The sequence below is a fragment of the Electrona antarctica genome (assembly GCF_951216825.1).
Source record: "Electrona antarctica genome assembly, chromosome: 13".
Taxonomy (NCBI): Eukaryota; Metazoa; Chordata; class Actinopteri; order Myctophiformes; family Myctophidae; genus Electrona; species Electrona antarctica.
In genome coordinates, this window is record NC_136794.1 from 49,214,822 (window position 1) to 49,234,009 (window position 19,188).

The 19,188-nt window shown below is 43.7% G+C and overlaps 1 protein-coding gene across 11 annotated transcripts in view; it reads left to right on the forward strand.

Moving 5' to 3' along the window:
- The window catches only part of LOC306935893 (poly(rC)-binding protein 3), a 256,803-nt gene that overhangs the window by 69,637 nt on the left and 167,978 nt on the right, over nt 1-19,188 (forward strand). The gene's annotated exons all lie outside the window — the stretch shown is intronic.

A 19,188-nucleotide genomic window follows, 5' to 3' on the forward strand; every position in this document is an offset into this window, starting at 1 on the left:
ATATGAAATCAATGCTTAAACATGTAGCTAGGTGTAATGTTAGAGACCACAGAAGACATGTAAATATGAAATCAATGCTTAAACATGTAGCTAGGTGTAATGTTAGAGACCACAGAAGACATGTAAATATGAAATAAATGCTTAAACATGTAGCTAGGTGTAATGTTAGAGACCACAAGACATGTAAATATGAAATAAATGCTTAAACATGTAGCTAGGTGTAATGTTAGAGACCACAAGACATGTCAATATGAAATAAATGCTTAAACATGTCGCTAGGTGTAATGTTAGACCACAGAAGACATGTCAATATGAAATAAATGCTTAAACATGTCGCTAGGTGTAATGTTAGAGTCCACAGAAGTGAACCTTTCCAGCCTGTTTTCTGCCCCAGTCACTACAGCATCGTTCATGTGAACTACTCTGTCCACGGTTATTCATTGCAATGACGAAAAATCGCTATGATGATCCGCGACGGCTTGTCACCGTTGGCGAGCAGCACGGCTTGAATGCATGCTTCAAGCCGGCCGGGGCAGGCAGTCGCCGCGGCGGTGACAAACCGCGACATGATACTAATTCTCACTTCCACCATTTCAACAAATAAGCACATACAACCCACTCCACATGAACGATCATATTGATGTAACCAGGAGATTTTATGGGGGGGTCCGGGGCCGACGTTCTGTGACTTCTAGGATCCTCCGAGTTCTTAGGGGTGCTGCGGCTGCTGGTGTTTTCACACCACCCAACCATGCGCTATACATAGCGATTCTCATCATTTCATTAGGCTTAGGCCCTGGAACAACATATTTTCATAATAATCTTGGGGGTCCTTGACATGAAAAAGGTTGAATTCCACTGACATAGAAACATATGTTTTTCAGAAAACGTTTAGGATTTAGAAGCCATTTTTTAAAGAATCGTCCTCGGGTCTAAATGGGTTAAATACAATACATAATGAATACTTTTACTTGTGGTACTTTAACCCATTCTGGACGGAACCCCTTTTGGTGTTTTAACTAAGCATTATGTTATACTTTAGCTATTGAAAAATAGCAGATCTACAAGCTCATAGCGCGCCACCGAGTGGCGCGCTACGAGCTTGTAGTTCTGCTATTTTTGAAAAATCGTAAAAAATGCGGCACAAAACTTTGAATATATATCCGTTCAGAGCGAACGTTTTTTTTTATTTCGACGTCAGGCCTAAATTGGTTTGACTACCAGACTTTAGTTTTTCTACATTGCAGTATTGATACTTTTACTTAAGTAAGTAAAAAACATGGTCGTTTTTTTCCCCCACTGCACAAGCACACGTGTGTATGTACATGCACGCACGCACGCACACGCGCGCACACGCGCACACACACAGTATATCATATGACAGAAAGCTCAGAGGTCAGTGTTAGCAAAAAGAGAATGACCATCTGTTTGTGAGTGCATGTCAGTGTTGCCAGATTGTGACAGAAATAAGCAGACCCCCAGGAACGTGCCCAGGGGGTCAGTCGAGCCAGTTCCGGCGAGCCGCCCCGCATCCGAAAAGGTTGAGAAATGACAGAGTTACCGTGTGGGGGTCCCCAGGGGGTCCCTGTACTGTACTGTACTGTACTGTACTGTACTGTACTGTACTGTACTGTCACACCCAGGGCTCCAGACTAACTTTTTCACAGGTAGCACTGGTGCCACCTACCTTTTCATTTGGTAGCGCCACCACAAATTAGGTAGCACCATTTTCTTTGTATAGCGTGGTATTAATACATGATCTTATCATGCCCCCACATCGGGCGCCATTTATTTATGTAGTGGTTTCCACCATAAGGTTTGAATCATAAAACCCCCTACAAAGGTCACTGTGTAAAAAACAGCAACCTACCTGGGCTGGTTATACTTCAAAACACTGTAGATGGTTTCAACCCACCACAAAGTCACTCAGTCAATAAAGGCAATATTTATATTCCACACACAGAAAGTCAGTTTAAGGTTTTGTGTTGAAAATTAAATGCAGTCCAAACCTTTTGGATTAATAAAGTGACAATTTGTACAATATCTCCATTACCATTATCCAAATGAATTCCTTATTATAATATTTTTACATTTTGGAAAAAATCTTTTGCAATGTGAAATGCCACCAAATTCTTAATCCTTTTCCTTGTCTTTATGGGCCAACTTGTGAAAGCTGCATGCTTTTATTGTGAAGGCAAAAGTTTCTGAATGCTCTCAGAGCCTGCATATCTCCGCGTGCTGAAAATAGCTGATCTACAAGCTCACAACGCGTCGCGGACGTGACGCGTTGTGAGCTTGTAGATCAGCTATTTTCAGCACGGAACACGAAGAAGAAATCAAGCATCAGTGCTCTTCACTCACTGGGAGGGAGATTAATGTATTTTGTTGGCCGATCATCATGTATGGATCTATGGTATGGACACATAGGCTACCTCCTCAATGCAAACATAACAAGCTTTGGAAGCTATTTTTCGTGGCACATGTTTAATCAAACAACACGTTTACTAAGTTTCACTCAGTGTTTGGGTCGGGAGTCGGCTGTGTAGATCATGACTGATCATCATGCAGTTAGATATGCGCGCTGCGCGCTCCAGTGAAATTGTACAGCTGAGAAAGATTCGTTAATTTGTGTCGGATAAGCTGCTTTCAGACCTGAATATATATTCGCAAGCACTCTTTTCGCAGTTAAGTGAGCCTGGGACTGAGGCTAGCAAGCACTGCGGGATGTTTTTTTCCCCTCCACTCATCCTTCCAGCAAGTCGCACCTGTGCGACCTCATTACATTTTAAGTATCACCCTTAATAAATTAGGTCGCATATGCGACCTAATAAGTCGCACGCTGGAGCCCTGGTCACACCCAAAATCATCACACCGTATATACAGTTTATTTGTGTGTATTGGGCTGCACAACAGTGACACTTGGTGATGAAAACCAACCAAACGCTATTTTCGTGCTCGGACACAGCCAGCCAGGGACACAGGGACACAGCCAGCCAGGGACACAGGGACACAGCCAGCCAGGGACACAGGGACACAGGGACACAGGGACACAGCCAGCCAGGGACATAGAAACACAGGGACACAGGGACACAGCCAGCCAGGGACACAGGGACACAGCCAGCCAGGGACACAGGGACACAGCCAGCCAGGGACACAGGGACACAGCCAGCCAGGGACACAGCCAGCCAGGGACACATGGACACAGGGACACAGCCAGCCAGGGACATAGGGACACAGGGACACAGGGACACAGCCAGCCAGGGACATAGAAACACAGGGACACAGGGACACAGGGACACAGCCAGCCAGGGACACAGGGACACAGCCAGCCAGGGACACAGCCAGCCAGGGACACATGGACACAGGGACACAGCCAGCCAGGGACACAGGGACACAGCCAGCCAGGGACACAGGGACACAGCCAGCCAGGGACACAGCCAGGGACACAGCCAGCCAGGGACACAGGGACACAGGGACACAGGGACACAGCCAGCCAGGGACACAGGGACACAGCCAGCCAGGGACACAGGGACACAGCCAGCCAGGGACACAGCCAGCCAGGGACACATGGACACAGGGACACAGCCAGCCAGGGACACAGGGACACAGCCAGCCAGGGACACAGGGACACAGCCAGCCAGGGACACAGCCAGGGACACAGCCAGCCAGGGACACAGGGACACAGGGACACAGCCAGCCAGGGACACAGGGACACAGGGACACAGCCAGCCAGGGACACAGGGACACAGCCAGCCAGGGACACAGGGACACAGCCAGCCAGGGACACAGCCAGGGACACAGCCAGCCAGGGACACAGGGACACAGGGACACAGCCAGCCAGGGACACAGCCAGCCAGGGACACAGCCAGCCAGGGACACAGGGACACAGCCAGCCAGGGACACAGCCAGCCAGGGACACAGGGACACAGCCAGCCAGGGACACAGCCAGGGACACCGCCAGCCAGGGACACAGGGACACAACCAGCCAGGGACACAGCCAGCCAGGGACACAGCCAGCCAGGGACACAGGGACACAGCCAGCCAGGGACACAGGGACACAGCCAGCCAGGGACACAGGGACACAGCCAGCCAGGGACACAGGGACACAGCCAGCCAGGGACACAGGGACACAGGGACACAGTCAGCCAGGGACACAGGGACACAGCCAGCCAGGGACACAGGGACACAGCCAGCCAGGGACACACAAAGCTCCGTATAGGAGTAAAACATCTCAGAAAAAAGTGACAAATGTGGAATATGTTTTTAACAACACAAATCTGGTGGGTGCATGGCAAAACATAACCCCCCAAACACCCCCCACACACACGTGCACTTATAATAAGCGGACAGGGCAACCCTGGTGCATGTGTGCGTGCACGTGCACAAGGTTAGAAGGGTGCAGAGAGAGAGAGAGAGGCAGAAACCGTAGGAGGTGCTTATAGAATGTCTCCCCGTCCTCCATCTGCAGGGGATTATGTGTTTAAAGTCTTGAGAACATCAAAGTGTGTTTAGTGTCATCTTTACCTACAGTATGAAGATGCTCTGTGTGCCCAAGGTGGGGGGGGGGGGGGGGGGGGTGTGCCCAAGGTGGGGGAGTGTCAAGTTCTGTTAAACGATGCAGGAATTGGCCCTTATTCTTCTTCTTCTTCTCTCTCACAAGTGCACACACACACACACACACACACACACACACTCTCATGCAGGGCCGCAATGTTTTACATCGGTTGCACTGGTGGGCCTAAACATAGATATTATAAGAAATAGATGCCTCACTGGCCGCTGCAGTTCATTGGAGCGACGTGTATCCCAATGAAGGCGGAAGTGCAGCTGAAGGCTTTTTTTTTTTTTTAACAAATCTTTATAACAGTCATGACAATATACATTACAATACAAAACAAGACAAACACAAACAACAAAGTTATTAACAATACAACATCAGAGCCAGGGGGGATTAGATTACTAACAGAAAACATTAAAGAGTGAACACAAAGCAACAGTTCTCCACAGCTTTCTTATTTAGAAGTGCTGAAGGCATTTGCTGAAGGCGACTGCGACGCTGCCCAAGTGACGTCACTCATGTGACTCCTCCATGTCTCTCGCTGTCACTCAAGTGACTACTGGCCAATCACAGCGCGTCTTTTCCGGGACTTATGTTACGCACGCGGAAGCTTGACAAGCTTCCGCTAATGCTTTGCAAGGAATGTCGGGAAAATTGTGCCTTCAATGGTGACACGCGCCTCAGAGCCGGAAAGGCGTCTACGTATATATGTCTATGGGCCTAACCTTTTCATTTATAGGTGCAACATCATATAATGTCCCCCAAAACAATTGGGATGGTTGGATTGTACAGTCCTTTGTTCTCTGCGGTAAAACGCTTGTTTTAAACGATCTGGTGTACCAGATCATGTGATTGAATCCCGGGTGTACCGGATCATGTGATTGAATCCCGGGTGTACCGGATCATGTGATTGAATCCCGGGTGTACCAGATCATGTGATTGAATCCCGGGTGTACCGGATCATGTGATTGAATCCCGGGTGTACCAGATCATGTGATTGAATCCCGGGTGTGACGATTTTTACCTCTCTGGTGGGAGAGGACGTAAAACATTGTGGACTGTAGCTTTAAGGGAAAACATTGTGGACTGTAGCTTTAAGGGAAAACATTCTGGACTGTAGCTTTACGGGGAAAGGGAATGGAGAACCTCATTAATTTGGCAGAGGTTAAGTGGCCTTTTATCTGATTTCCGTCGGCCATGATGCAGCAATTAGTCAGGAGTGAGGGGGTGTGTGTGACAGAGGGGGGTGTGTGTGACAGAGAGAGTGAGGGGGTGTGTGTGTGACAGAGAGAGTGAGGGGGTGTGTGTGTGACAGAGAGAGTGAGGGGGTGTGTGTGTGACAGAGAGAGGGGATGAAATGTGATATTGTATGTACTCTATATGTATATGTATGCGGTGGCATGTGGTGCAGTGTTTTTGGCAGCAAATTTTGATTTTAGTATGTTTTAGTCCACTAAATGTCATAAGTTTTTAGTCGACTAAATCTACAGTTGATTTAGTTGACTAAAATGTGTTTTGGTGGGCCTTGATGCCGTCGTAATGACTGATTTTACACTTGCTGAAAATAGCAGATCTATGTGGAATCTGGAAATCATCTACAAGCACACACCGCTTGTAGATCTGCTATTTTCAGCATGCAACCAATCTTCCTAACATTTTAGTCTAGTTTTTATCTGTTGACGAAATTGTCAATACATTTCGTCTTAGTTTTAGTCATCATAGCTTAGTTTTCATTTAGTTTCCATTTAGTTTTCGTCAGTGAAAAAAGGTAGTCGACGGACATTATTCGTCTTAGTTTTAGTCGACGAAAACAACACTGATGTGGTGGCATGCATGCATGTGCGTGTATAACGTGCACGCTGCAGTTAAGCGTGTATGCACACACACACACACACACACACACACACACACACACACACACACACACACACACACACACACACACATTTGCTTGACAAAGAAGCAAAGTCAGAGTTAGTTCAACTCCATGACGTTTGCAACTCACCACCTCCTCGGGGAGCGATCACATCCTTTTGCCGTATTAGGTCTTTATAAATGGAGAATATTGGTTAATAGACTCTGTCAGAAAACGGACTGGTCAACATTTTGTTACTGGTCATTTATCAGATTTATTAAAGCTGACACCTTTTCATCTGCACAAAAGAAATGTACTTAGTCAGGGGGAAAAACAGCTGTGCAATTTCCATGCCCATAAGGGGGACATCTCCTGGTGCAGAAAACTAGTTTGGCTGACTTTGTATCTCTAGAAATTGTGATATATTGGACAACTTAACCCATTTTGGGTGGGAACCCCTTTTGGTGTTTCAAGCATTATGTTATACTTTAGCTGTTGAAAAATAGCAGATCTACAAGCTCAGCGCGCCACCGAGTGGCGTGCTACGAGCTTTTGAAAAATCGAGAAAATGTGGTGCAAATCTTTGAACATATATTCTTTCAGAGCGAACGTTTTTAACTCATATCTTTGCTTCTTTGGAGGTGGTCCCTGGAACAACATATTTTTAGATGGGGGTCGGCGGCCAATTACATATATTTTTGGGGGTCCTTGACATGAAATACTTTGAGAACCACTGACATTTTTCAGAAAACTGTCATGATTTAGAAGACAGTTTGTGGAATCGGTCTCGGTCGAAATGGGTTCATAACCCACGTTACAAAACGTCCCCCTCCAAAGTCCCCAGTGATCAGAAAGATATCAACGTGTGAAGTAGGGCATTAAGCAACTAGTCGACTAGTTTACTAGTCGACTAGTAAATCCACTAGTCGACCTTGCTGGTACTAGTCGACTAGTTGATAAGATTTTGTAGGCCTCAATATCAGGTAGATTATAGTTATAGTCACCAATGTACAGTTTTTTAATGTACAAATATTTATTTAAAAAAAAAAAAAAAACGTTTTTTTTTTTTTTTTTTTTTTTAAACATAAAAGGTGGTTTAACAACTAGTCGACTAGTAAACTAGGCAACTAGTCAACTAGTAAAAATGACTAGAAGTGAATGCCCTAGTGTGAAGTGAATTTAGTGAAAGCCCCGGATGGACTTTTAGAGATGAACGAGAGGATTGATTAGAATCTTGCTCTTTTTTTCCTTCTGTGCGTCTGTTGGATTATTCTGTGGATTAATGCTGATAAAGTCCATCGCTTTGCAACAGCATTCCATTACAACCAGCATGGTTCGTCTTTGTCGTGGGGTTTGCAGATCTGCTGTTTTCCTCCATTACAACCAGCATGGTTCGTCTTTGTCGTGGGGTTTGCAGATCTGCTGTTTTCCTCCATTACAACCAGCATGGTTCGTCTTTGTCGTGGGGTTTGCAGATCTGCTGTTTTCCTCCATTACAACCAGCATGGTTCGTCTTTGTCGTGGGGTTTGCAGATCTGCTGTTTTCCTCCATTACAACCAGCATGGTTCGTCTTTGTCGTGGGGTTTGCAGATCTGCTGTTTTCCTCCATTACAACCAGCATGGTTCGTCTTTGTCGTGGGGTTTGCAGATCTGCTGTTTTCCTCCATTACAACCAGCATGGTTCCTCTTTGTCGTGGGGTTTGCAGATCTGCTGTTTTCCTCCATTACAACCAGCATGGTTCCTCTTTGTCGTGGGGTTTGCAGATCTGCTGTTTTCCAATAACTGAAAAATTGGACTTTCAACTGTGCCTCATTGTTTCCTTGGGGACCCCCTGGAACGCACTCTAGGACCCCATGGGTGGTCCCCAAACCCCTCTTTGAGAACCACAGGCCTACTGTACTGTACTGTACTGTACTGTACTGTACTGTACTGTACTGTACTGTACTGTACTGTACTGTACTGTACTGTACTGTACTGTACTGTAATAATAATACACTTTATTTATAAAGCGCTTTTCGAAAACAATGTTTACAAAGTGCTTTACAGTGTCAAAGGATAAACAGCAATCAAATGGAAAAACAGTTAATATGTGCGTGTGTGTTAGGTTGCGCACAGGTGGTGAAAAACAACCATGCTGTTTTCGTGCTCAGACGCACCCACCCACCCACCCAGCCACCCAAGCACCCACCCACCCAGCCACCCACCCACCCAGCCACCCACCCACCCACCCACCCACCCACCCACCCAGCCACCCACCCACCCACCCACCCACCCAGCCACCCACCCACCCACCCAGCCACCCAGCCACCCAGCCACCCACCCACCCAGCCACCCACCCACCCAGCCACCCACCCACCCACCCAGCCATTTTTTTTTCAAAACTAGCAAATTCTACAAGCTCATATAGCGTGGCACTCGGTGCCGCTATGAGCTTGTAGATCTGCTATTTTTTCAATAGCTGAAGTTTATAATAATGGTTAAAACAAAAAATAGCAGACCTAGCAGACCTAGCAGACCTACAAAAAATAGCAGACCTACAAGCTCGTAGCGCGCCACCGAGTGGCGCGCTACGAGCTTGTAGGTCTGCTATTTTTTTTAAATCGTGAAAATAAAATTTAAAAAAAAATCTTTTATTTTAATTTTTTTTTGAAAATAATTTGGGGACCCCCTAAAATAATTTGGCGACCCCCCGAGGGGTCGCGACCCACGGGTTGAGAACCCCTGTGTTGGAGCACCCAGCATGAAATGTCATTTGTAATGAACACAGATGTGTAACAGACCATAACAATACCACAATATATTGTCCCAGGGCAGGCTGCAGCCACTCGTCTGTCTGTGTTTGGTTAGCATTAACCCACTAAGACCTCCATGTCGCATCGGTGTCACCTTAGCTTTTAAATGCGCGCGCGCACGCACTAAGACCTCCATGTCACATCGGTGTCACCTTAGCTTTTAAATGCACGCACGCACGCACTAAGACCTCCATGTCACATCGGTGTCACCTTAGCTTTTAAATGCACGCACGCACGCACTAAGACCTCCATGTCGCATCGGTGTCACCTTAGCTTTTAAAGGAGAATTCCATGCTAGAAGGCTTTCTTACCTTTATCCGTTGTCCCCACCAAAGAGGTCCAGGTGTTATTTGTAGTTGTTACGTCCCCACCAAAGAGGTCCAGGTGTTATTTGTAATTACGTCCCCACCAAAGAGGTCCAGGTGTTATTTGTAGTTGTTACGTCCTCACCAAAGCGGTCCAGGTGTTATTTGTAGTTGTTACGTCCCCACCAAAGAGGTCCAGGTGTCATTTGTAGTTGTTACGTCCCCACCAAAGAGGTCCAGGTGTTATTTGTAGTTGTTACGTCCCCACCAAAGAGGTCCAGGTGTTATTTGTAGTTGTTACGTCCCCACCAAAGAGGTCCAGGTGTTATTTGTAGTTGTTACGTCCCCACCAAAGAGGTCCAGGTGTTATTTGTAGTTGTTACGTCCCCACCAAAGAGGTCCAGGTGTTATTTGTAGTTGTTACGTCCCCACCAAAGAGGTCCAGGTCTTATTTGTAGTTGTTACGTCCCCACCAAAGAGGTCCAGGTGTTATTTGTAGTTGTTACGTCCCCACCAAAGAGGTCCATGTGTTATTTGTAGTTGTTACGTCCCCACCAAAGAGGTCCAGGTGTTATTTGTAGTTGTTACGTCCCCACCAAAGAGGTCCAGGTGTTATTTGTAGTTGTTACGTCTCCACCAAAGAGGTCCAGGTGTTATTTGTAGTTGTTACGTCCCCACCAAAGAGGTCCAGGTGTTATTTGTAGTTGTTACGTCCCCACCAAAGAGGTCCAGGTGTTATTTGTAGTTGTTACGTCCCCACCAAAGAGGTCCAGGTGTTATTTGTAGTTGTCACGTCCCCACCAAAGAGGTCCAGGTGTTATTTGTAGTTGTTACGTCCCCACCAAAGAGGTCCAGGTGTTATTTGTAGTTGTTACGTCCCCACCAAAGAGGTCCAGGTGTTATTTGTAGTTGTCACGTCCCCACCAAAGAGGTCCAGGTGTTATTTGTAGTTGTCACGTCCCCACCAAAGAGGTCCAGGTGTTATTTGTAGTTGTTACGTCCCCACCAAAGAGGTCCAGGTGTTATTTGTAGTTGTTACGTCCCCACCAAAGAGGTCCAGTTGTTTTTTGTAGTTGTTACGTCCCCACCAAAGAGGTCCAGGTGTTATTTGTAGTTGTTACGTCCCCACCAAAGAGGTCCAGGTGTTATTTGTAGTTGTTACGTCCTCACCAAAGAGGTCCAGGTGTTATTTGTAGTTGTTACGTCCTCACCAAAGAGGTCCAGGTGTTATTTGTAGTTGTTACGTCCTCACCAAAGAGGTCCAGGTGTTATTTGTAGTTGTTACGTCCCCACCAAAGAGGTCCAGGTGTTATTTGTAGTTGTTACGTCCCCACCAAAGAGGTCCAGGTGTTATTTGTAGTTGTTACGTCCCCACCAAAGAGGTCCAGGTGTTATTTGTAGTTGTTATGTCCTCACCAAAGAGGTCCAGGTGTTATTTTGTGCCAAAGCGCATTATTGGCTATTTCCCCTAATATAAACCCTCAATGAATTGAATTGAATTGCATTGAATTAGGGTGTTGTGCTAATTTGCTTATTTCCATCGCTCAAAAATATTTTTTTTGTATACTGTATATCCTCTCTTCATAATGTAAATAGTATCCCAAGCGGCAAACTTTACTACTTATCTCGATGGAAATAAGCGAATTAGCTTTTGCACAAAATAACACCTGGACCTCTTTGGTGGGGACGTAACGACTACAAATAAAGGTAATAAAGCCTTCTAGCATGGAATTCTCCTTTAACCATAGCTGCTTTTTATTTTCATTATGAAAATGTGTGCAAATCTTTGAATATATGTATATATTATTTCACAGTGAATGTTTTTTAAGCCAAATCTTTACTTCCCTGAAACAACATAATAAGGATCAGATGAGGGTCGGTGGTCCTTTGGACCTTGAAAAGGTTTCAGAGCCACTGATGTATAGAAACGGAGGTTTTTCAGAAAACGGTTAGGATTTAGACGACATTTTGTAATGGGCTTTAGGTCTACACGGGTTAAATTGCACCTTTGTCTTCGTGGCAGGCGATGTGATGAAGGCCTGCGTGTTGGTATTAGCTGGTACTGTATATACAGTATATATTAATGGACCTATAAGGCAGTACACTATGGGCTATGGGTCACTGACTTCTCTCTCCACTCCACTGCCCGCACAGGACATTTCTCATGTGCTGGTCGGATGCGCACGCACGCACGCACGCACGCACGCACGCACGCACGCACGCACGCACGCACGCACGCACGCACGCACGCACGCACGCACGCACGCACGCACGCACGCACGCACGCACGCACAGAAACAATCCAACGCATGCAGAGGCGGTGTTCCACAACTATAGGCATTACATTCACCCTCTGCACATACTCTATACTTACACATTACATTCACCCTGCACATACTCTATACTCACATTACATTCACCCTGCACATACTCTATACTTACACAGAGATATTACATTCACCCTGCACATACTCTATACTTACACAGAGATATTACATTCACCCTGCACATACTCTATACTTACACAGAGATATTACATTCACCCTCTGCACATACTCTATACTTACACAGAGATATTACATTCACCCTGCACATACTCTATACTCACATTACATTCACCCTGCACATACTCTATACTTACACAGAGATATTACATTCACCCTGCACATACTCTATACTTACACAGAGATATTACATTCACCCTCTGCACATACTCTATACTTACACAGAGATATTACATTCACCCTGCACATACTCTATACTTACACAGAGATATTACATTCACCCTGCACATACTCTATACTTACACAGAGATATTACATTCACCCTGCACATACTCTATACTTACACAGAGATATTACATTCACCCTGCACATACTCTATACTTACACAGAGATATTACATTCACCCTGCACATACTCTATACTTACACAGAGATATTACATTCACCCTGCACATACTCTATACTTACACAGAGATATTACATTCACCCTGCACATACTCTATACTTACACAGAGATATAAGCATTACATTCACCCTGCACATACTCTATACTTACACAGAGATATTACATTCACCCTGCACATACTCTATACTTACACAGATATATTACATTCACCCTGCACATACTCTATACTTACACAGAGATATTACATTCACCCTGCACATACTCTATACTTACACAGAGATATTACATTCACCTGCACATACTCTATACTTACACAGAGATATACATTCACCCTCTGCACATACTCTATACTTACACAGAGATATTACATTCACCTGCACATACTCTATACTTACACAGAGATATACATTCACCCTCTGCACATACTCTATACTTACACAGAGATATTACATTCACCCTGCACATACTCTATACTTACACAGAGATATTACATTCACCCTGCACATACTCTATACTTACACAGAGATATTACATTCACCCTCTGCACATACTCTATACTTACACAGAGATATTACATTCACCCTGCACATACTCTATACTTACACAGAGATATACATTCACCCTCTGCACATACTCTATACTTACACAGAGATATTACATTCACCCTGCACATACTCTATACTTACACAGAGATATTACATTCACCCTGCACATACTCTATACTTACACATTACATTCACCCTGCACATACTCTATACTTACACAGAGATATTACATTCACCCTGCACATACTCTATACTTACACAGAGATATTACATTCACCTGCACATACTCTATACTTACACAGAGATATTACATTCACCCTGCACATACTCTATACTTACACAGAGATATTACATTCACCCTGCACATACTCTATACTTACACAGAGATATTACATTCACCCTGCACATACTCTATACTTACACAGAGATATTACATTCACCCTGCACATACTCTATACTTACACAGAGATATTACATTCACCTGCACATACTCTATACTTACACAGAGATATTACATTCACCCTCTGCACATACTCTATACTTACACAGAGATATTACATTCACCCTGCACATACTCTATACTTACACAGAGATATTACATTCACCCTGCACATACTCTATACTTACACAGAGATATTACATTCACCCTGCACATACTCTATACTTACACAGAGATATTACATTCACCCTGCACATACTCTATACTTACACAGAGATATTACATTCACCCTCTGCACATACTCTATACTTACACAGAGATATTACATTCACCTGCACATACTCTATACTTACACAGAGATATTACATTCACCCTCTGCACATACTCTATACTTACACAGAGATATTACATTCACCCTGCACATACTCTATACTTACACAGAGATATTACATTCACCCTGCACATACCCTATACTTACACAGAGATATTACATTCACCCTGCACATACTCTATACTTACACAGAGATATTACATTCACCCTCTGCACATACTCTATACTTACACAAAGATATTACATTCACCCTCTGCACATACTCTATACTTACACAGAGATATTACATTCACCCTGCACATACTCTATACTTACACAGAGATATTACATTCACCCTGCACATACTCTATACTTACACAGAGATATTACATTCACCTGCACATACTCTATACTTACACAGAGATATTACATTCACCCTGCACATACTCTATACTTACACAGAGATATTACATTCACCTGCACATACTCTATACTTACACAGAGATATTACATTCACCCTGCACATACTCTATACTTACACAGAGATATTACATTCACCTGCACATACTCTATACTTACACAGAGATATTACATTCACCCTGCACATACTCTATACTTACATTACATTCACCCTGCACATACTCTATACTTACACAGAGATATTACATTCACCCTGCACATACTCTATACTTACACAGAGATATTACATTCACCCTGCACATACTCTATACTTACACAGAGATATTACATTCACCTGCACATACTCTATACTTACACAGAGATATTACATTCACCCTGCACATACTCTATACTTACACAGAGATATTACATTCACCCTGCACATACTCTATACTTACACAGAGATATTACATTCACCCTCTGCACATACTCTATACTTACACAGAGATATTACATTCACCCTGCACATACTCTATACTTACACAGAGATATTACATTCACCCTGCACATACTCTATACTTACACAGAGATATTACATTCACCCTCTGCACATACTCTATACTTACACAGAGATATTACATTCACCTGCACATACTCTATACTTACACAGAGATATTACATTCACCCTGCACATACTCTATACTTACACAGAGATATTACATTCACCCTCTGCACATACTCTATACTTACACAAAGATATAAGCTATGGCACAAAGGAGGGTGATCACTGGCATGAGAGAGAGAGAGAGAGGGGACTATTAGTTTATACTACTACTTATAATACTAGGTTTGTAGGTCTGCTATTTTTGAAAAATGGAAGAATGACTGACATAGAAACATAGCTTTTTCAGAAAACTGTCAGGATGTAGAAGAACATCTTTCGAATCTGATCTCAGGTCAAAATGGGTTAATTGCCCGGTGCTACTGTACTGTACACACTGTACCACACACTGTACACAGATCTAGCATCCTTCCTTCCACCACGTGGCAGTTTGCTGTGATGAGCAGGCAGAATAACGCCTGGCTTCCCTTCGGGGCATAAATATGTCCAGCTTCAAGATCTACAACTCAACCGTTCCATCTCCTGCTTGACGCCTTGCCAATTGCTTTCCTCCCCCTCACACACACACACACACACACACACACACACACACACACACACACATGCACAGCCACAAAAGTGCACGCACGAGCGTATACACTCACTCACACACAAACAAAACAAACAACTAAATGTTTGCATGCATGCGTGGTTCAGATACTGTATGTACACGTGCACAGGCAGTATGAGGCTACGAGCACACACACACACACACACACACTCACACACACACACACACACTCTCACACACACACACACACACACACACACACACACACACACACACACACACACACACACACGCAAACAATCACACACTTAATGGGGTCAAATAAAGGATATCTAACAACAACAGGGTGAATATTGCCTTCCTGTTTATACCAGGTTTATGCAGAACACATCTATCAGCTGGTCATTGATGCGTTGCAAGGCTGGGCGTCGGCAACTGAGGAAGTATTCCCCGTTGTCTAAATAGTAATTCTCGTGCATGTGAATAAGGCCCAGTTACAGTTGGAGGCCATCGATATTGTCCTTTTTCTTTTTGCTGAGGTTTGCGTGATCTGCGCAAAAGGACAGTTAACCCATTTTTTTTAATTTTGAGGTCAGGCCTAAATGGGTCAAATTATAAGGGACAATATCGGTGGCACCCAACTGTACACTTTGATATCGTTTTGATTGAATAATTATCGGGTGCGGCCCGGTTCCGGCGAGCAGCCGGAATGAAATGGTTGGGAAATGACAGAGTTACCGTGTGGGGGTCCCCAGGGGGTCCCTGTACTGTACTGTCACTGTGTGTGTGTGTGTGTGTGTGTGTGTGTGTGTGTGTGTGTGTGTGTGTGTGTGTGTGTGTGTGTGTGTGTGTGTGTGTGTGTGTGTGTGTGTGTGTGTGTGTGTGTGTGGGGCACCACTCAAAAAGGCTGACACACAAACTCTTACATAAACATAGCATGACAAATCCCTCCTCACAAATGACAGGGTCAAGTCAGCTTAACGTTTACATGGGGTCTCTACTCTCACATGACTTCAAAGCACAGCATATTTTTGACACACACCGAGATTTAGCAAGTGGTGGCTTCTTTTTTTTGGGGGGTCTTTTTCGGTGGGACACATGGGTTAACCCATTTTTGGCGGGAACCCTTTTTGGTGTTTTAAACATGTTATAATTTAGCTATTGAAAAATAGCAGATCTACAAGCTCGCGCGCTACGAGCTTGTAGGTCTGCTATCTTTGAAAAATCATGAAAATGTGGCACAAATCTTTGAATATACCGTATATTCTTTCAGAGCCAACGTTTTTTAACTCAAATCTTTGCTTCATATTTTCAGACGCGGGTCGGCGGCCAAATACAGATATTTTTGGGGGTCCTTGACCTGAAGCTGTTTGAGCATCACTGACATAGAAACATAGGGTTTTTCAGAAAACTGTCAGTATTTAGAAGGCATTTGTAGAATCGTCCTCAGGTCTAAAGGGTTAACAAGCAAACGGAACCAAACTGTCCCTTTACAGGTCCTTTTGGTTCCATTTCATTAACCCTTTCAGGCCTGACGTCGAAATTTATTTATTTATTTTTCTAAATCATGACAATTTTCGGAAAGATTTGAGGCACATTTTAACGATTTTTCAAAAATAGCAGACCTACAAGTTCATAGCGCGCCACTCGGTGGCGCGCTATGAGCTTGTAGATCTGCTATTTTTCAATAGCTAAATTATAACATGTTTAAAACACAAAGGGGTTCCCGCCCAAAATTGGTTAATGGTTAATGTGGTTAAACGCTAACGTGACATGGATGCGTTCCAGGTCTCAATGGGTTAAACTAACTTTGAGGATTTTACTGCGTAGCATTTGTGCAGCTAAGCTCCTGTTACTGGAGCATTTTGTGTTAAAGAGCAAAGCGCTGACTGTACCGCACCGCCCCTCCTCCTGGGTGGGTTTGTAAGCATAAGCACTTCCAGAGACTTCTGGATTGCTTCCTACCTTTACTGCGCGCGCGTGTGCGTGTGCGTGTGTGTGTGTGTGCGCGTGTGCGCTGTGATGACAATTCGAGATGACATCATCGCTAAGCTCTAGCTGTTTGCTTTCATTCTGTTTGTTTAAACTTTGCTTATCCTTTTGTTTTATGTTAGTTCCCTTCGGGAAGGAACGACGGGTTGTAGTTTGTCCATGTGTTGTTGTTAGGTTTTAGTTAGGTCAGTTTACTGTTTTGTCTCTCCATTTTTTTTTTTTTTTTATCACTTAGATTTTTATTTGTTTTTGAACAAACACACAATAATAAAGGACATAACACAGCACAATACAAACATGAAAAACAAAAAATAAAAATACAAAAAAGTCGACAATGTATATCAAATCTTGCTCAATACATCACATATTCCTAGACACATTCTGGTGTTCCTCATTCCCCCATACCCTCATTGCTCATGATCAGGTCATTGAATATTGTCCATTTGGACCATTTGTCCTCCATTTTTTCCTCCTGCAGTCTCAGGCGATGTGTCAGTTTCTCCATGAGCTGTATCTCCTGAATCAACTCCTCCCATTGTCCCTGTGTTGGAGGCTCCTTCTGTCCCCATTTCCTTGTGATAGCCTTCTTTCCTGCCGCCAATAAAATGTTTACCAGATACCTATCCTCTCCTCGTATCTTTCCCCCCATCAAGTTTCCTAAATACAGAACATCACACTTCATAGGCACCTCATAACCCAACACCTTTTGTATCTGATCATGTAACACTTTCCAAAAAGGCTCAATTCTGGGACATTTCCAGAACACATGTGAGTGATCCACATTTACATCTCCACAACCCCTCCAACATTGTATCTGTTGCTTCAACTGCTTGCTCACAATTTTTGGTGTTATGAAAAACCTGCAAAGATTATTCCAAGAGAATTCCCTCCATATCCGTGAATTGGTAGATGATTGGTGCATTTTCCACATATGAGCCCAATCTTTTTCTGTAATTTCTATGTCTAGTTCTGCTTCCCATTTCTTTTTAATATATTCTGTTGAATGACTGCCACTCATCAAAGTCGTATATATTGCTGATATAATTCGAATATTTTTCCCCTTGTATATATTTTTAATAATTTGGACAATACCATTCACTTCCATGGAGGGCCTCCCCCTGACTTCCTTAGTATAATAATCCCTCAGTTGGAGATACCTGAAGAAATCATGTTTATCCAACATGTATTCAACAACACTCAAATCTGTGAAACTCTCCAATGCCCCATTTTTCTCCAAAACACACCAGGCTGTCATTCCTCTATTGCTCCATACTTTAAAGCCCTTATCATGTCCTGCAGGTTTAAATGAACTATCAAATGCCATCCATTTTAAAACCTTTATATCCTCTTCGAACCTATATTTTTTAACAATTTTAAACCAGATCTCTAATGTAAATAGGGTGATTGGATCAATACGGTGTTTTATTTTCTTAAACTTTTCTTTGTCTCCTATAATATTCTGTATTGGATGTTTGTCGAATTCCTTTTCCATATCTTTCCATTTTGCTATATAATTTGGTTTACACCAACATCCTACATATCGTAGCTGGGCCGCATGATAATACATTTTTAAATTGGGAAGACCCATGCCCCCCCCCTCCTTTGGGAGTTGAAGGGTCTGAAATCTGACCCTTGGCCTCTGCCCGGCCCACACAAACCTAGAGATCATTCGGTCCCATGTAATAAATTGCCCTTGGGGGACCTCTACCGGTAAGGACTGGAACAGAAAGAGCAACCTGGATAATACATTTATTTTAACTGCCTCCAACCTTGAGTTCAGGTCTAGTGGCAAAGTAGCCCATCGTTCAATATCCCTTTTTATCTCCTGATTTAATTTATCGTAGTTGGCTTTATATAATGTAGATAATTTTTTCGTTATGTTTATACCCAAATATTTAATACTTTTTTGT